At 37.1% G+C, this 21,071-nt stretch overlaps 1 pseudogene; it reads left to right on the top strand.

Moving 5' to 3' along the window:
* Nucleotides 1–7,800: 7,800 nt before the first annotated feature.
* Nucleotides 7,801–8,469, top strand: LOC118858348 (annotated as a pseudogene).
* Nucleotides 8,470–21,071: the final 12,602 nt, after the last annotated feature.

Raw genomic sequence — 21,071 nt, 5'->3', positions numbered from 1 at the left:
CCTCCCATAGCTCCCCTCGCCATCTTCTCAGATAAGAACCTTGCCTCATGCTTCACCTAAAAAATCAAGGTCATTCTCTGAGAGCTCCCTCATCTCACATCATTTAGGGATCTTCTCCACCATCTTCTCTTTCACCTCTGTGTCATATGAATATAAGTTCTTTTTCCTTGCCAAGGTAAATCCGTCTACATTTATCCCTGATCCTATTCTATCCTGTCTTCTCCAGCAGATTCTCCCTCTATTATTCACACTCTTACTAATCTTCATTCTCTCCCCACCTACTAGCTGCTTCACTGTTTCCTATAAACATACTCATGTCTCCTCCATCCTAAAAAAAAGGCCAACAATAACACCAACAAAAAATCTTCACTTGGTCCAGGACATCCACACTAACTATTGTCCTACATCTCTCCTCCCTTCTATGGCTAAACTTCTTGAGAAAGCCAACTACAATTAGTGCCTCCATTCCCCCTCCCTTTCTTCTAAATATTCTGCAGTCTAACTTCTGATTTAATCATTCAACTGAAACTGAAGCTTCAAAGTTACAAATGATTTTTTTGGAGGGGGAAAGGCAGGGCAATTGGGGTTAAGTGACTTACCCAAGGTCACACAGCTAGTAAGTGTGTCAAGTGTCTGAGGCCGGATTTGAACTCAGGTCCTCCTGACTCCAGGGCCGGTGCTCTACTCACTGCGGAACCTAGCTGCCCCTAATGATTTTTTAATTGCCAAATTTAATGGCCTTTTGTTAGTCTTCATCCTTCTTAACCTCTCTGTAACCTCTGAGCCCCTCCTCTCCTAATTATTCTCTCTTCCCTAGGTTTTCATGGCACTGTTCTCTCCTTGTTCTCCTCCTACCTGTCTGACTGCTCCTTCCTAGTCTCCTTCGCTAGATCTTTTTTTCTTTCTTTCTTTATATTCCCAGCACTTAGTACAGTATCCAGTACATGGTAAGCACTTAATAAATCCTGTTCTCAGACAGAAAAGTATAATTGACTATCTCGAGTAGCAATATGTTTTCCCTTATAAGTTTTCAAGCAATGGCTAAGTGAATGACAATTTACCAGGAATATTCTAATATTGTAGTGGATCTTCCTCACTTTATATGTGCTGAACTTCACAGTTGCTGATGGGCCCCCAAATACACAATTCTGTCATTCAGTGGTGCCATGGCAAAGCACTTAGCCTTTCAGGGCTGCTGTTTATTCACTTCTAAAATGGGATTATAATAGCACCTACCTCTCAAGGTACTTAAAAAGTTTAAATAAAGTAAGGTACAAAACACATTTTTAAACACTAAAATGCCATGTTAATGTTAGCAATGAGTACAAAGATAATGGTAATTATGACAATGACCTGGGTTAAAGCATTTGAAACATTTTATAAGAAGAAGTTAAAATATCTCTGAAAGATTATTTACCTGTAGTCTTAGGTGTGAGCAAGTCCAGCCCCTGCATTCTGCTTGCATATCTGCATCCCCAGATTCCTACTTTTAAACTCATTCATTACACCTCCAAACCTACCCCTTCATGGAGGTGAGAGGTACATAGGTACAGCACATTGTACATGTTTTCTGACTTAGTGTGTTGTTCGATGGTACTGATTTTTTCCTCTTTTTTCTTTTGTATTTAAAAATACTGTCTGTTTATGTAGGATAGCTTTCTGAGAGGTAAATGGGGAAGGTTACTGGGGAAAACTATGATGATGTAAAAAATAAAAACATGAACATAAAGACATATTTAAAAAATAAACTCATTAACATTTTCTCACTAGCTTTTTTATTCTCTCTCTCTCTCTCTCTCGCTCTCTCTCTCTCGCTCTCTCCCTCTCGCTCTCTCTCACTCTCTCTCTCTCCTCTCCCCCCTCTCTCTCTCAACTTTGTCTTGACTTCCAAATACATAAGGCATTTAATTTCCCCTTCTTACAGCCTTTTCTATTCAGGAAAACAGACCTATAGTCAAGATAAGGCATAAATTAAAACCGCCATTTGAAAAGAACATTGCCTTTTTTTTTTTAGCACACTCCTATCCTTTCCAGTACTTTAAAATGTTTCCTAATACTAGATATTTTTAGAATTGTAAGCTCTCTTCCTTGTTTCTAGTTAGAGGATTTTTCCACCATTTCCCCATTTCACTGGATCTTAAAACTCTAAATGGAAAGAATGTGCATCATAGTTATAAAGAAATGAAATTAAAGACTGCTTTTTTCAGTTTCCCTTAAAAGACAAGTTACAATAAAATATTTCACTATTACAGGGATTATTATTTTGAGTACATTCTCCACCAATTCAGATTGCAACTCCTTTTTACTTTAGTAGATTGTCTTCATGGATTCTGACTGAAAAAAGCTCTCCCTGTCTACTGGTACTTCTGTGCTGCCTACAAACATGCCCATGGCTCCCCTATGTTTAGAGCAGACTTTAAATTTTTCAGAGAAAGGATAAATACATGGCCTTTGCCTAAGATTCTGTAGGAGAAACGAACAAAATGGATGAAATTTTGTTTTTCTTAATTTTCATGTCCAAAATTATGTCTTTTTCTATACATTAAGTCTATTGGCTATCCGTCAGGATGTAGGTAGCCTACTTCATTGGATATTCTCTGTAGCCATGGTTGGTCATTACATTGATGAGCATGCAAGTCTTTCAGAGTTGTTTTTCTTTACAATGCTGTTGCCTTTTTACTAATTGTTCTCCTGCTTCTGCTCACTTCACTCTGCTTCACTTCACAGCGCTCAGTTTTCTCTGAAATGATCTATCATATTTCTAACTGCCCAATGTTATTTTATTATATTCATATGCCGTATTTTTTTAACTATTCCCTAGTTGTCTAAAAAGCAATCTTAGCCACTTCCTTAGTTTCTAGTCTTTTTTTTCTTTTTTCCCCTCTTTTAATTTCCCCTTCAGGATCAGGAAGCTATTTGTTTCTTTGTTTGTTTAGGACTATCTCATTTTCATTATTATCCTCCCTCTTAACTTCTCTTCTATTTCCATTTGTTTCTCTGTTGCGTTTGAGGTATTTCTATACCAAACTCTATGTGTGTCTCTTCAATTCTCATTTGTCTACTTCATATCAGAATGAGTGAGGTTAATCTGAAGTCCATTCCCCCTACCCTTTCTCCCATATTTGAATATTCTTCTTGTGTAACCCAATTATGAGGGAAAGCGAATTTCATCCACTTCTTCCATTCTACACTGTTGTATTCTTCCTTTCACCATCCCTTCTCTTTCATTGCCTAAAACCCTCAGAAAAAATAATTCCACCCCCCATGTCCTCTTTTTTCATATTTAATTCCCTCAGTACTCTTTTGAAGATTTTTAGTTTCTTCCCTTTTGTGTTTGTATTGTGATGTTCCTACTCAAATTTTCATCAGAAATGTATAAAAGTCTCCTATTTTATTTGTAGCCAGAGGCTCAGGCCCAGTTGCGTAAGACTCTCCTCATTTTGTGGAGATTGCTTCCTCAAAGCTCCATGTTTGTATGAGAAAGAGAACTGATGAGACGTTGGGAAAAAAGAAATCCTGTCTTCTGGCTTCCAGTTTCAAGAGAAAAGGCATATGTTACAGGGAGAGGTCTCTGAAGAGAAGGCTGGGAAGAAATCAACATGATCAAAGGGCTGCTTCCTCTACAGGTCAGCTTCTTCTTAGAGAATTTCTTTACCTTCTGGAACCTTTTCCTGAAGACAATCTATAACTGGGTGTTTTCCTCTCAAAGGTAGAAACCTGAAGACAAGATCTCTTTTATCCCAAGATCTCACCAACTCTATCCCTCATAAAGTTGTAGAGCACTAACCAATCAACTACCAATAAGAAGAGTCTTATATAAATAAATTTGTGCCCCTGGATATAAAGGGCCATTTTTTACTGATGTGCCAGAACCAGCCTCTCTTTCCTGCTGCACTCTTGGATAGAGTACTCAGCCCTACTGAATCTTACCCTGGATTATCTGATTTCTTGTACTGAACTCCAACTCTAAGAGTTAGGTCCTCTTAGAGTGAGCTGTTACTTTCTGAGGCTTCCAAGGTCCCTACTGTGGGGATTTTTCAATTTTCCAGGGACTTTCTCATTAGGGCCCTTTACTCGCTACCTTTAGACAGAAAGTCTTGGAGACTACATGTCTCTGATCCAATGCACTAGAAGACTGTGGACTTATTTGTCTATGTTAATGTTGGCTTTGCTGAAGGTCGTCTTTTCTATTATCTGTGGGATTCTGTCTGGGTTCTCATGCTGTACTGGAATGGAAGAAATCACGTATGGTTTCTCATTGGATTTCTTGAGCATTGTTTCATCTGGTACCAATCCCAGGTTTTTATTAGAGTAGGTATGTAGAAGGTGGGCAGTCTGCCTCCCCTTTCTCTTCCCACCCCACTACATTAAGACAGCCATCTCGGCCAAAAGTCAATAGCATATTTTCAAGAACAAATGTTAGTGATCCAACAAAAACCATATGATTTCACAGGGAAGAAAATTTTAAAAATGAGGCTGTCCAGCAAACTCATAAACCAGCTCAGATTTTTGAAATAAATGTGCAGAAGACAAAGATACTAGATAATGCAGTCTACTTACAAAATACTGTTATAGATGTATAAGGCTGCTATCAAGAATACTAAAGCTCAGAATAAGCTGAGCCTTTCAAAAAAGGTTAATGAGCAAAACAAAGGGAAAAAATCAGAAAAGTTTTTTTATAGCTATTTGGGGAGAAAGACAAAAGTAAATAAAGGACAAGACTGGTTCTTGAACTAGGAGAGACAATAAAAAAACTTGCTGGCTATGTGAGTCAAAGATAAATCATTTAACCTTTCTGAGCTTCAATTTCTTTTTTTTAATTTATTTTTTCTTTTATTTTTTAATTTATTTAATATATTTAGTTTTCAGCATTGATTTTCACAAAAGTGTGAATTACAATTTTTTTCCCCATTTCTACCCTCCCCCCACTCCAAGATGGCATATATTCTGGTTGCCCCATTCCCCAGTCAGCCCTCCCATCTGTCACCCCACTCCCCTCCCATCCCCCTTTCCCTTCTTCTCTTGTAGGGCAAGATAAATTTCTATGCCCCATTGCCTGTGTATCTTATTTCCTAGTTGCATACAAAAAGTTTTTTTGTTGTGGTTGCTTTTGAATGTCTGTTTTTAAAACTTTGAGTTCCAAATTCTCTCCCCTCTTCCCTCCCCACCCACCCTCCCTAAGAAGGCAAGCAATTCAATATAGGCCACATGTGTATCATTATGTAAAACCCTTCCACAATACTCATGCTGTGAAAGATTAACTATGTTTTGCTCCTTCCTAACCTATCCCCCTTTTTTGAATTTTCTCCATTGACCCTGTTCCTTTTCAAAAGTGTTTGTTTTTGATTACCTCCTCCACCCATCTGCCCTCCCTTCTATCATCCCCCCTTTTTTATCTTCCTCCTTTTTTCCTGTGGGTTAAGATACCCAATTGAGTGTGTATGGTATTGCCTCCTCAGGTCAAATCTGATGAGAGCAAGATTTACTCATTCCCCCTCACTTGCCCCCTCTTCCCTTCCTACAGAACCACTTTTTCTTGCCACTTTTATATGAGATAATTCACCCCATTGTATCTCTCCCTTTCTCCTTCTTTCAATATATTCCTCTCTTATCCCTTAAATTGATTTTATTTTTTTAGATATCATCCCTTCATATTCAACTCACCCTGTGCCCTTTGTATGTGTGTATATATATATATATACATATATATATATATATACCTACATACATACATAGACACACACATATGTGTGTATATATATATATATCTGTGTATATATATATATATATGTGTATATATATACATATATATGCATATTCCTTTCAGCTACTATGATATTGAGGTCTCATGAATCATACACATCATCTTTTTATGTAGGAATGTAAGCAAAACAGTTCAACTTTAGTAAGTCCCTTATGATTTCTCTTTCTTCTTTACCTTTTCATGCTTCTCTTGATTCTTGTGTTTGAAAGTCAAATTTTCTATTCAGCTCTGGTCTTTTCACTGAGAAAGCTTGAAAGTACTCTATTTTATTGAAAATCCACATTTTGCCTTGGAACATGATACTCAGTTTTGCTGGGTAGGTGATTCTTGGTTTTAATCCTAGCTCCATTGACCTCCAGAGTATCATATTCCAACCCCTTTGGTCCCTTAATGTGGAAGCTGCCAGATTCTGTGTTATCCTGATTATTTTTCCACAATATTCAGATTGTTTCTTTCTGGCTGCTTGTAGTATTTTCTCCTTGACCTGGGAGCTCTGGAATTTGGCGACAATGTTCCTAGGAGTTTTCTTTTTGGGATCTATTTGAGGAGGCGATCTGCGGATTCTTTCAATTTCTATTTTACCCTCTGGCTCTAGATGAGCTTCAATTTCTTAATCTATAAAATGTCTATAAAAATGTCTACCTACCTACATCCTCAGGTTGATCTCAGGAAAGCACTTGATAAAGCACAAAGTTTTATGTAAATGCATCATCACTCAAATCCACCATTGCCCCTTTCGATTTCTCTACAATGACAATAATCTATAGATTAGAACATATAGGTGAAAACAATTGAGATGGAATTGAATCCAACAAAAGTGAGATTAACAGAGAACATTTAGGATCATGGATTTAAATCTGAAAGTGACCTTACAGACCATCTAGTTCAACCCTCTCATTTTTCAAATACTATTTGAACCCAATGTTGTTGGGAGAAAAGAGCTTCGCATACATTAAAGTGCAATTATTAACATAAAACTTAATAGTGATAAATATAAACTCCTACTCTTGGTCCAAAAAATCAACGGTAGAAATACAAGATAAGGGAGGTGCTTTAGTATATCCCATTTTGCTACAATTTCATTCTGTCTCTTGGTTCTGGCCTCCACCTTCTATCTGCACCAGGATACCAGGTTCCTAAACTAACTCAATGACCCAGAACACTAAGAAACAGGGAGTTTGAGAAATGAGGGTTGGGGTGTCTTTCTTTACAAGATCAAGGATTTTTTTAATTAACTTATATGTCATAAAAGTAATTTCCTGCTGTTATTCAATTATAAATTAGATATGCAAAAAGCAATAGAACTCCAAATTTTATCTTCTTTCTCTCCCTCCTACAAACTTTACCTGCTTCATACCTTATTTCCCAAAAGCTCTTATAGGCCAGATAAACTGATCTCTGAGATTAGGTCTTAGTGACTACTGATTTCTTAATATGCTGGTCATTCAAGATAGTGTTTAGATTATAACAAAACATTAACTCAAAAGATTATTGGAATCTCTGATGCTTTTACAGGTAGGCTAGGAAATTTATGGGAAAGGGAATTCTAATTTGCCTAAAAGGCTAATTCTTCCTTTGTGACTGTTCCCATGTTCGGATTTCATTTTATATAATCTCTGAAACTGAGTCTCTGAGGTCTGCACTATATAATATTGAATGGACTATGTATTAAACAAAAATGCTCAGCAATCAAAATCCTGAGCAATAGGGGTTGGCTATTCACAGAGATCAAACGCCCCACCCCACCAAAAAATGAGTAATTCTTTCCTCCTCTTCTTTCTAAGAATGTTTTGGTGGGGGTTGTGGAGGGGAGAGGAAAGGGGAAAAAAAGAAACTTACATGATAACCTTATTGTATATTTAAAAGGAATAGCAAGTTGTACATAATAGATTTGCAGTTTCCTGTGCAATCATCTTTTTTATTATACTGTGTTATGGGGGAAAATTTTAAAAATAAAAATCAATTGCCCATACTCTACCCTGATCTCTGGCTGCACCCATTCCTTTCCTAGGCAGGTCTTCTCTAAGCCTCCAACCATGGCTTCTGCCAGCCTCCAGATCCTGGGCATCATCCTTTCAGTACTGGGCTGGATATCAGGCCTAGTGTTCTGTGACATGCCCATGTGGCAAGTCACAGCCTTCACTGGGAATAACATAGTAGTGGCCCAGGTAGTGTGGGAAGGCCTCTGGATGGCTTGTGTGGTCCAGAGCACTGGCCAGATGCAATGCAAGGTACATGATTCCATGCTGGCTCTGCCTCATGATATCCAAGCATCTAGAGCCCTCATGGTTGTTGCTCTGCTTCTGGCCCTGGTCAGCCCGCTCATCTACTTGGCTGGGGCCAAGTGTACCACATGAATAGAAGAAAAGGAACCAAAAGCTCAGCTAGTACTGACTTCAGGGGTCATTTTCCTCATCTCAGCAGTCCTGGTCCTGATTCCTGTGAGCTGGACTGCCCACATGATCATCAGGAATTTCTACAGACCCCTGGCTGCTGATGCTCAGAAAAGGGAGTTGGGTCATAGCCTCTACATCGGCTGGGCATCTGCAAGCCTTTTTATACTAGGTGGGTCCTTACTGTGCTGCACTTGCCCCTCAGGCAGCTCAATGGGCACAAACCATTATATGGCCCGATACTCTGCTTCTGCCTCTCCCCCAGGGGGCTCCCGAAGTCCCTCCAAATACCCAACCAAGAATTATGTGTGAATGCAGAAAGTGGGGAGGGAGGTAACAAATGACTCCCTAAAGTAAGGGAGGTCGTCTTTCCCCTCCTTCCCTCTCAAGATGAAGTCACAGGTGACCCCTGTCAGTCTTGAGAGTTTTAGTTTTCTTTTTTTTAACCCCTTGGATGATTGAGCTAAGAAGATGACTCCACATGCCTTCCTAGTCTTTACTGCTGTTCCTGATAAAAAGTCTTTCAGACATCCTTGGATAAGGAGCTACAGAGATGCTACCCAAGAGGTCTAGCATCTTTTCCTGGACACCGCAAAGATCTATGCTATTTCTCTGGAAATGCTAGAATGCTCTTTGGTTGTGGGACTGAATTCTAACCCTGTCAAGTGCAAAGTTCTTCAATGTGCTCTGTCCTTGCCATCCCCAACTTCCAGGAAAATAGGACCCCCAAGATTCCACTAGCCCTTCTTGGTTTCCACGGGAACTGTGATAGCAACTATGATTCTCCTGGACTCCCAGAAGGCAGGAAGTGATCTCCCTGCTGGCTTTTGTATCCTGCTATTAACATACTCTTCCCAATCCAGAATCCTTTAAACATCTCTCCCACCCTCCCACCATGCTCCTGCCTTCCTTCCCTATCTCTTTTCGTGGAGTTTCCATAGTTGGAGATTTTTAGAGAATAAAATGTGTCTTGCTAAACAAAATAAATACATAAATAAATGAATAAATAAGTGAATGAATGAATGAATAGATAAATGAATGAATAAAAATCACTTGACAACAACAAGAAAGAGGATGTCTTGATCTTATCTATAATTTCTTGTCTTTTATCCTGGGTACTACCATGTGGAAATAGCAAAAGAAATGACAAAATCCATTCACAGAAACTTGAAGGAAATTTGAAACATGTTATGTGTGAATTCTTTCCCACCAGAACCTTGTACCATAGAAACTAGTCAATAAGCCTCTTCCCTGGGGGGCTTCAGAATACGTTAATATAATGAGAAACCCTCCAAAGGTTCTAGATTTGTGTGTATTTACTTTGCCTAGTCTGACTTTTTTTTTACTCATCTGCGATTTCATTGGTAGAGAGTACTCAGTAAGGGATCCCCTTCTACCAATGCAGATCAGCACATGCTTACAAAAGATTTTCTGGTACCCTGACAAGTTACGTGATTCACCCAGGATCACGCAGACAGTGTGTGTTAGATGATTTGAACCTAGATCTTCCTGACATCAAGGCCAGTTCTCTATCCATCATGCCACCTTGCCTCTCAAAACCTGTGTTCTCTATTAAAATAAAAGCTCATGGAAAACAGTTTCTGCCTTTCTTAGAATCCATAAATCTTAGCCCAATGTCTGGCATATACTAAATATGTAATAAATTAAAGAACCCTATTGAGAAGTACTTCTCTCAAAACCTGTAGTATCCAGTATGTTAGAAACTCCAAGAAAACTTTTTCTCTAAACCAAGCTCATCCACTGTGACCAGCTATGCAACTTCTCTGGACCTCAGTTTTTTCACTTGTAATATAATGGAGCTAAACTAAATCATCAAAGATCACTTTCTTCTCCATATTCTTAGATATACATGAAAGTATTTAGTGTTCTGTATTTTGTTTTGTTCCAACATTATTTCATATTGAGGTTACTTTTTCTTAGACAAAATCCCCTTTTTCTTTGGCATCCCCTCCAACTACTTTAAATTGCCAATAAGCGAGGAGAAAAAATATAGTATAAGCTGACAATGAATTACAGTTCAGAAATATTGGTCCCCTGTTGACCTAAGACACAAATATTCTAAATGGTTCATGGCTCCAGTTTTTCCACCCTCAAAAAAAGTTTTTAAACTATGCATCTAATTTAATGGCAGTCTTTCAAAGATTTATCTACCTTGTCACTTTCTAAGCTGAAAGTACCTTTTCCTCCTCTTTTCATGATGTGTCTGTTCTATCAACTGATTAATCCCAGTGGGATTCCTTGCTGTATGACTAAAATCTTAATGGAATTCTGAGATCAACATTTTCATGCTTGCAGGCTTGTGTCTTGATAGATAAGAGCACCATTGGAATCAAAAGCAGCTTGTTTGTGGTGATTTTTACAAACAAAATAATATTATTAGGCTATCCTATGGATTAGATATCCTATTTCCATGAAAATAGAGTTTGGGAATTTTCAAGAGAAGCAATGGCTTAATTGAGCTGTATGAAATATGTTGAGGCAGCTAGGTGGTACAATTGATAGAGTTCTGGGTCTGGAGTCAGGAAGACCTGAGTTCAAGTCTGGCCTCAAATACTTACTATCTGTGTAATCCTGGACAAGTCACTTAATCCTTTTGTCTCAGTTTTTTCATCTTTAAAATAAGCTGGAGAAGGAAATGCCAAACCACTCCAGTATTTTTGTCATGAAAACCCCAGAAATGAGGTCAATAAGAGTTGGACACAACTGAAAAATGACTAAAAAATGAAATATATTGAGTTTATATTGAGAACTTCAAAAGGCATGTCCTTCTTTTCACTGCATACACATTCAGAGTACTAAAGAATTCTCTATTTGAATCTAGAAATAGTACCTGGGAATATAATTCAATTAAATTGCATTCAGTCGTAATTTATTGAATTCTGCAAGACATCGCTAGGTATAAGAGATAAAAAAAAAAATCAGTCCTTGACCTCAAAGAGCTTATATTCTATGGAGATGGGAGAGGGAACAATATGAACCCAAATGAATAGATGAAAACTACATATAAAGTAATGGGGAGGGAGAGCAGAATCTGAACAGTTGGGATGATCACGAAGGTTCTCTTGTGGCTAATACTTAAGTGGCACTAGGGAATCCAAGATGTGAAGGGGTGGGGGAGGGAGAGCACTCCAGGTATGATTCCTTGATTTTATTTTCCATTTCCTCAAATCTTTTTTGGTAGTCTACATGTTCTTTCCATTGTGACCAGCTGAAAATAATTCTGCCTACCGAGGCAGCACAGTGTAGTAGAAAGAGCCAGTTAAAAGTCTAAATCCTGGTTCGATCACTTGCTGTCTCAGAAGCTTTAGGCAGTTCGCTTAACATTTCTGAACTTTTTTTTCCTCATCTGATGATTTGAGAAAATAATATTTTAAATCATAGAGTTGTGAGGATCAAATGAGATGCTATTCAGAGAGTGCTTTAAAATACTCTATAAATGCCAACTATTATCTTTACACAGCACAAAGTTAACTAGCAGTTTCATGATTTTGTGGTTAATTTCATTTAGGTGTGTTTCGTCAAGCATATAAAAACTGAGGCAGTTATGAAACTCACTACTGCCTAAAAAGTCCAGATAAAACCTGCAAGATACCCAAATAGTTACTCCAATTCTTCACTTCATTTTCCATGTGTAAATAGATAGAAATCATAGATTGCCTTTGCAGATAGAGGTTGTGAATAATATACTAATGTTATTTTAAGTACTGATAAGAACAAAATAATTGAAAAGACATTAGCTTTTTGAATCAATAACCATGTTCAAAAAAGTTGGATATCTCAGTAGCATTTTTTAAAAATTCTGCCATTGTTTTTCATCAGTTACTCAAATGTGTATTCACATTTTGATGATCTTTTTTGTGAGTGATGAGTAAACAGAGTAACTTTTCTCTTGACATCTTAATGTGAATTTCCCATCACCTGTTCCAAACTTAAAAAATATATAAATGACATGAAAATGGAAGATTTCATTATGGTTTCTTTCCTCTTGTCTGAAGGCCTGAGCTCTGCATGTCAGCATGGTACCAAGTTGTTGCTAGGAAGAGACTGTTGCCATAGCAACAGATGAACTCTTCAAATGCATCTAGAATTCCTTTCTCCCTCTTTCCCTTTCTTCTTGCCCCTGTATTTGCACCCCCCCACTACCACTGTCACCCTCTTCCATATAAAGTATCACTTTCTATCTCACTCTTCAAGACAAAGGGGTCAAATCACTGTGAAATATAGTGCCCTGGGTTTAATACCTGGGCATCTGCTTAGTATGCAGCCAGATGCCTACCACTTATCAGAATGACATCCATTTTTCTAAGCTGTTTTTCCTGTTCAGATTGCATGCAGGCCTGATTTACTTGATGGATAGTGTTAGGCCAAGTTAATTAAAGTTCAAAAAGTTTTTCTGCCCCTTTCAAAAACAGCAGCCTACAAGAGGAATGATCTAGACATTTCATCCATTTCTTTGCTGCTTGCTTCTTTTTTTCAATCCAACCATTCTCTGTGAAACTTAGAGTATATTGCACTAAAATGAAAGGGTGTTATATTTCAAATGGATTTGACCTAGCCCTTCCTTATATCCAAGAAAAGCTGAAATTCAAGCTGTAGCAGACATTGATAGTCTTGAATGCCCCCCCACCCCCACCGCCCAAATCTCCATTTTCTTGCCAGAGTCCTAAAGTTCTTGGGAAGGCAATATTAGTTTTCAGCTATCTGTGGTTATAATGAGGCTGTGTTGTGATTGCCCTCCCCCAACTAAGAATTCAAAAGAAACTACTGTCACAGTGTCATTTCAAGAGGTTCGAGGATACGTTGTAAGGGGTTCTCTTCCTCTAACACCATTGGCAGAGACTCTTAGAGCTAAAGATGAAAGCAAAAGCTAAAACAAAGCTGTCAGATGAAAAAAGTGAGCCATATGTAATACATTTGCCTCACAATCAGTAGAAAGAGTAAAAGGAAATATAAATGTACCTTATATAAGATCAGAGGGAAATACCTAGTAGCAATATAAATCTGCAACGGTTGGTTTGACTGCTAGGAGCACACACTCATTTTGGGACAAGAGAGGTCATTTTTTTCTGTACTAAAATCATGACCAAAGTCACTGTTATTCGATATTTACACAAGCAGCACATGGACTTCAGGTTATCTCTGACTAGACAAAATACAGATAGGCTTTCTAAAGTGTGTTGTCTTTCCTAATGACTAAAGGACTGTTTTAGTGGAGAGAGTGCTGAAAAGGGAATAAAGAGATCTGAGTTCTAGTCCTAGTTCTACAATAATCAATTGTGTTACCTTGGGTAAGTCATTTCACTTTTACGGTTCTCAGCATCCTCATCTATAAAACAAAACAGAATTCCTTCCATTCTAACATTCTATGTTTTTACCTTTCTAATTATATGTTCAAATACCCCAGAAAAGAGAACAAAAATTGTGCATATATTTTCAAACAGATCCACTACTCATTCTTCCACTTCTTTCTGAAAAACATATGTTTTTCTTACATGTCTTATATGTCTCTTACATCTTAAACTTAATTCATAAGACAGTTATTCAGAAAATGTTAAAAATAAGCCAGCTAAGATTTTTTAAAAGGGATACCCGTTAAAAACTTAAAAAACTTAATTTTTATATTTAAATTTTCTTTATTCAAATTTGCTGCTAGCTTTTGATCCACTATTTTAAAACAGTGTTTGATATTGATATCGATAGCCTCAGGATCTTGAAATTCCTTAAAGAAAATAGATTAAGAGATAACTTCTGTGTTTCCTCAGAGTACTAATGCTATGCAACTGTGCTTACAAAAACTGGTCATTGTTTTTGCCAACATCTGGTACTCTGCTGATTTTTCATGCCATGTCCATATTTGCTCTTTGTTTTTCATTATGAGAAAACAACAGAGGATGATTTTCAGTACTGAGCATATTCTTCACAACAAATGCAATTAGAAAACATAAAGGTCAATTGCAAACCTCAAATGAACTATCTGTTTCCAAGAGTTCCTTTGGACAACACTTATTGTTTTTGAATGATTTGTGTTTGATAATTTGTCCCTGAGATACAGAATTTCAAAGTTGTAATTTGAAAACTTCAGACTCAGGTTCATCACCCAAATTTAAAGTTTTGTATCAGTTCAACGAACAACAATACTGGAGGAAACTGAAATTTTATTCTCTTCTTCCTCAGATCCCCTACAACATCTGCAAACATGAATAGGGAAAGTACAGAAAAGAATATGTATATGTGCATGTATGTCACTTTAGATATAAATATGGATATGCATATACACATACATGTGTATGCATAAAGATAGATAGATGGATGAATAGCTGTAGATATCACAGAAGCAATATTGTATAATGGGAAGAATACTGACTTGGGAGATGAAGACCAGAGTTCTAGGAGGAACATGTCTACCAAGTAGCTCTTTGACTTCAGGCAATTCCCTTAACCTTTTTAAATTTCAGAGTTTTTTACTTGTAAAACCTAGGGATAGAACTAAATATTGTCTAGGGTCCCTTCCTGATCTATCTAAGTCTCAGTGTGTTTTAACAGAACTGCATCAGACCTTGAGTCAGAAGATCTGTCCTGGCCTTCTCATTAACTGCTGTATGACCATGGATGAGCCACTTCCTACCCTCTGAGCCTCAGAGGATATGAGAAGGTTGTACTAGATGACATCCGTACTACTTCTGGATCACATTCCCTGATTCTAATATAATGGGAGGATAGCTGATAAGTACCCAGGCTTAGATTTTCCTTTCCTGGTTCTAGCGCAATACATGGAGGCTGAGTAACTTGAGGATTGTTACTGGGTTAAAGGGTCATTTGGTTAGTTTAGAAGCAAGAATGACTGTTCACTAATGAGCTTCTGAGCCAGAGTTAAGTGTACATAGAAAAGGACTTATCTGCCCTTCTGTTGGTCCCTTTTGACTCTTTTGCTTCCTAGAGACAAGTAAAGCAGAACTTCTATGAGTTGCCTGGTGGAAAATGTGCTAGCTACTCTTCTCCTACCTGGGCACTAATTGTCTATGTGTGCTTCCTGCCTCTATTTCTTTTGCGTTTATTCTTTCTGAGTATATAATGAATGAGTATTCCAAGAAGAGAATGCCTAAGATACTGGGAGATCCATCAAAGTCACCAGAGGCATTAGCAATAACCAGAGATGGCAGCAGAGTCCACTAAAGCAGTAGTAGCCAATGTCAGAGAAAGCATCTGAATATGAATGTAGAAAGTTGTTGTTGTGTTTGTCCTTCATTCTTGAAGAGGACCAGAATGTAGAAAGATAGTCGCTCAAGGATGTCATCAGCTTCAGAGGTTGTGACCCTTTGTAATGGAAAGGAGTATTGACTATGGACTCTAGGAAAGCATGTATGCACCAAGACCATCAAAGGTCTTATTACCTAAAGGAATATTATGAAAACTCCATGAAAGGAAAAATAGACTTTGAAACCTGGAGTCTGGAGATGTGTCATATATATATATATATATATATATATATATATATATATATATATATATATGTATATGTATATATGTATATATATATGTATATATTATATATTATATATTGTATATATTATATATATATGCCTCATTGTTATTTTACTTTAGATTTTTGATCTTACTAATCTTACTATCCAAGAGATGTCACATGCAGAGTGCTCCCTTGTATGAGAGGTGGGAAAGAAATCAATTGGTTTTATATCTGCTAGCCATATCTTCTCAATAAAATCTCTGACACAATCTCCCCAAATTTGCAATATTAAAGGCTCCTCCAATAGATCAAATCCTTATGGGTATATACAGAGTATCACTGATATGATTCCCCATAGGGAGAGACTGAGGAGCCTGCTTAACTGAAAGTCATGGTGATATGTAACAGCAGTATAGTAGAGAGATTTGGGAGCACACAAAGATGTTATGTAACTGGTTTTAATCTGCTTACCACATGATGAACAGCCTTTGGTGGGTTTCATCTCTATAGTCAGAATTGGGGGTGTATGCATAAGTCACTCCTCAGCCTAGCTATTTCTCTTCTTCCTGCCAGACAGTAATTGGTGAGAGAAGAAAGAAAATGTTGTGAAATGAGAAAGGGCTTCAGCCTTCACCATAGTAAGTCAACATGCATTCTAGGAATACAGGCCCCGATTCTTTGCCTTGGAATCTGTTCTTTTATTTTAAATGAAGGAGGTTGGAGAAAACTATATCCTGGTTAGCTTCTAGAATTCGGAAGATCAAGCTATCCAAATTCTGAGATTCTAATCCATGCCAAGTTTTTCAGCCAGCCAGTCCAGCTTTGAGGTCCCAGGGAATGAGAGGTGGCATACAGGACCAAGGCCAGAGGCTCATGTTGCCTCATTTGGACATGAGGTGGGTGGAAATGATGCTGTGTAGAAACTAGGTGAAGACAGGGCTCCTGTTAGTACTCCTATTCATGAAGTATCTTCAAAGTAAATATCCCCTTGTAAAAGCTAATTGATGTTAATTGCTTAATTAGCACTGTCATGTTAGTTCTGATGGCTGATTGGTTGGTTGGCTGTTATCCATTTTGAAAGAGGACCAAAATGACATCATGATGTTGAGGTCAAGGTACAATGTGTCTAGCTGTGGCTAATCAGACCAATATAAGCTCAGAAGACTCTACCACAGGTGAGGCAAAAATAGTCCGTATGAACATCTGAAAGGAAATATCTCTAAGTTTGTTCATCTCACATTTCTTTTGAGGTACTTCAATTCTGCTTTGCTCATAGATGCAGACATGCCATACTGGGCAGTCCTGTGCCAGTGTCTCCCATGTCTCACAATCTATTCCAAAGTTCTCCAGAAAGACCTTGAGAGTGTTTTTGTATTACTTCTTCTGATATCGATGGGAGTGCTTGCCTTGTATGAGTTCTCTGTAAAATAGTCTTTTAGGCAAATGTACATTTGACATTCAGAAAACATGGCCAGCCCATCAAAGGTAAACTCTCTGCAGTAGAGTTTGACTGCTTGGCAGTTTACCCTGATAAAAGACCTCAATATCTAGTTACCTGATACCTTATTTTTCCAGATGATCCTTAGAATCTTCCTAAGGCAATTACACCAAGAATTGGGGCTTGAGCTGATAGCATTAAAGAAGAAACACCCCAAATCTTCTGAGGTATCCCTAAAACCCTGAGGAAGAAGTTGCCAGCTTTGCTTAGGGAGACTGAGGCCAATGTTATCTTAGTTTTTCATTATCTTTGCCAATTTGGGAAATAAAATAAATCTTCAAAACAATTTTAATTTGATTTCTTATGTTATTAGTGATTTAGAGCAATCTTCTATATGGTCCCTTGATGAATCTTGAAGAGTGGTTCCTTATATTCATCTACACAGCATAGTAAAGTTCGATAAGCTTGCGTCAAGTCCATCTGTACCATTATTATTCTTAAATAATACATTGTATTATGTACAGTGCTCTAATAAACATCAATCAATAAGTATCCATTCAGTACCCATGATCTGCCAGATGTTCTGCCAGGCACTGGGAGATAGAAAGAGAAAAATAAAACAGTCTTCAATCCCAGGGACCTTCCATTGTATCAGTGAGTTCCATTTCTACTTTTCCAGGGACAGGGCACTTTGGAGGGCTTTGATGTTCTGTTTCTATGGATCTTGATAAGTTTTTTTCAGATTTTCCCTGAATTCAGACAAAACAGTTTTTCATATAGAATCAAACCTGATTCATAATTGGTGAAAATAAGAATGAAAGTTGGGCTGCAGTTCACTTTTGCTGTATATATGAAAACAGTTTGCACTAAACAAATGATAGGGTAAATAAGATCATTGAGAGAGAGAGAGAGAGAAGACAGAATGGTAGGATAAGGCCATTTAAAAAGACAGCACATTTTAAAGCACTTAAAATGACTTCAGTGGCACACATTTGGAAAGAACATGCTATTTACAATTTGTTTGTTTGTTTTTAATTATCTAGTCATCAAAGGAGCAGCAGAAGACTTTTACTTAGCCTTCCCCTTTCAGGCACCTTACTGTGTGACTCTAGTTATAATAAAACTTTATGCCTTTCTCTTACTATGTGACTCCAGTTATATTAAAAATGAATGCTTTTTAAAAAATCTTCCATGGTTGAAAGAATTAACAAATTAACCCTATTTCTAATATTTACTCCCTTTGTGACCTTGGGCAAGTGTCCCTGTGCCTCAGTTTCATCATCTGTAAAATGAGAAGATTGAACCGTATACCTTCCAAGGTCCCTCTTACCCATAGATTATAAATTTATATGCATACCCTTCAGAGAGCTTACACTGTCATAGCATATCTAGTAGGGACTATTCCCCACCAGCACCAGAAAAGAAAGGCAGAGGAAAATTGTCTGTCTTTTCCATCACAATTACTTTTTTTACCTTGAGTAGTTAACATTACCCAATTCAGTAAACAATTATTAAGCACCTACTTTGGGCAAGGCACAGTACTAGGCACTGAGAATTCATGCACAAAAATTAAATAGATTCTTTTCCTAAGGAACTTATACTCTAATTCTTAACTCAGAATCTACACATATCAGAACATTGATTTTAGAATCATAATGCCTATATTCAAATCCTAGCTCTTTCATTTACTGTGAGCTTGGTCAAGTCAACCTCTGTGGGCCTCCATTTCCTTATCTGTAAAATGAGAGCTTAGCCCTAGATGACCTCTGTCATCCTTTCCCACATCCTGAGCCTAAGAAAATAAAATCTAACCAGAGGAAGGAGAAAGCTATAACAACTGCAAGTGGAAAGAAACATCCAAGCTGAGATCTAAAGGAAGGTAAGGATTCTGATGGAGTGAATTCTAGGCTTATGGGGCAGCCTGTGTGGAAGTGCACAGAGCCAATGGCAATTATAAGAAATAACATGAAAAAGATGAATTGGAGGCAGATTGTGGAGAACTTGAAATGCCAGGCTGGGAGGGAGGTGTATTTTTCCAAGAGATAAGAGGAATTTTGAACAGGGTGGTGACATGGTCAGGACTATATTTTAGGAAGATGTTGGCACCTGAGTAGAGGATGTATTAGAGGGAGGAGAGATGGAACCAAATAGAAAGTTATGATGAGGTTGCAAGCTTGGATGACTAGAAGGATGGTGAAGCCTTCAACAGAAATGTGAGAGAAATCTTGTTGGAAATTTAATAGGAAATGAACTTGGACCCGCATCTTATACCATATGCCTCAGTGAATTCCAAATTGATAATAGACTCAAACATTAAAATGGCCTAGGGAGAAGACAGAAGGAAACAGAATGATTCATCTCTGTTCTTTGGGAGTGGGACAAAGAGGAGATAACTTTCTTTTATCCAATAAGTAAATTGAATAATCATTGAATTGCTATAAATTGATTGCTATAATGCATTTATTTGTAATCTGTGTATCAGAACAACATAATAAAAATAAAATAAAAATGATCTATTGGGGAAATAGTTGTGGCAAATGTAATAGATAAAAACTTTTCATCTAGAGTAACAAGAAATGATTAAAAATCCACAAAAAATGTAAATTCACAGTGTATAAGACCTATGATTTCGTTGCTGTGGGGAACTTCTGAGTGAGCAAGCCCTTACTACCAACAGGAGAGTAGCACCTCCTCCTCAACTTACAGTTATGAAAAGTTGCCCAGGGCACTGAGAGGTTAAGTAACTGGACCAGAGTCAAGTAGCCAGTATGTGTCAGAGGAAGAACTTGAATCTAGATCTTCCTGACTCAAAGACCACCTCTCTAGTAACTGTATTATGCTTCCTTTTAGGAACAGAAGTTTTTTTCAAAAGAGGATACACAAATGGCTAATAGTCATTTGAAAAATGTCCAACCACACTAATAATAAAATTGAAATTGAAGTAACTTTGATACATTATCTTACATCTATCAAACCAGCAAAAAATATTTCAAAGAAATTAATTTACTGCTGTTGGTTTCACAGAGAAATAAATACACTCATTCATTGCTAATGGAATTTAAAAATGGTAGAATCTTTTTGGAAATCAATCTGACATTACATAATAAAAGTTACAAAAATCATCAGACCTTGTGTACCAAATATTCCATTGTTGGGAATAATATTCTGAAAATATTAAGTCAAAATGAGTTATTTGTTCAAAGGTTTTCATAGCAGATCATCTTTGAAATGGAAATAATAATATCTGGACTAACCAACTTCACAGGCTTCTTGTGGAGCTCAAATGATATACTGTATATAAAAAACACTTTACAAACCTTAAAACACCATTAAATGCCAACCTTTAAGAAATAAAAAAAAGATTTCCACAGCAGAATCATTTGTAATTGAAAACAATAGTGGCAGTCTTTTTTCTCAAATTAAGGGAACATTTGGATAAATTGTTTTATGTTAAGGTAATGTAATACTATATAATTTAATTAAGAATGACAAGTATGACAAATATGTATAATGAAAACTGGAAAATGCTACAACAAAAATCACAACCAGAAGAACTAAGTATACATTGTGACCTTATGAAAGAACAAACTAATGAAAATGAAAAAACAAAAATCCTGATTCTGACTTGTTTCATTATTAGCTCCTTGAGGGGAAGAACTCTTTTCTTTACTTTCTTTGTATCTCCAGCTGGCAGTTAACACAGTGCCTGGCATATAATAGGTGTTTAATAAATGCTGGTTGACCTGGAGTGACTAAAAAACTTTTATGAATTAAAGTTAAATTAAATATAATTACAAGGAAAATTTAATAGTATTTCTGTTCAATATTAAGTTTATAATAAAACAGTTAATTAAATAAAGCGGTAACTGTGATTAAATGTTGGAAGTGAGTGGGAAGATAATATGTCCCATTTTCAACGTGCTGAGTTTGAGACACTAATGAAACATCCAAGTGGAGATGTCCTCTAGCAAGCAGCTGGAGATGCAAGAC

Source organism: Trichosurus vulpecula, chromosome 7, assembly GCF_011100635.1.
Source record: "Trichosurus vulpecula isolate mTriVul1 chromosome 7, mTriVul1.pri, whole genome shotgun sequence".
Taxonomy (NCBI): domain Eukaryota; kingdom Metazoa; phylum Chordata; class Mammalia; order Diprotodontia; family Phalangeridae; genus Trichosurus; species Trichosurus vulpecula.
This window is presented reverse-complemented; position numbering and strand designations above follow the sequence as displayed.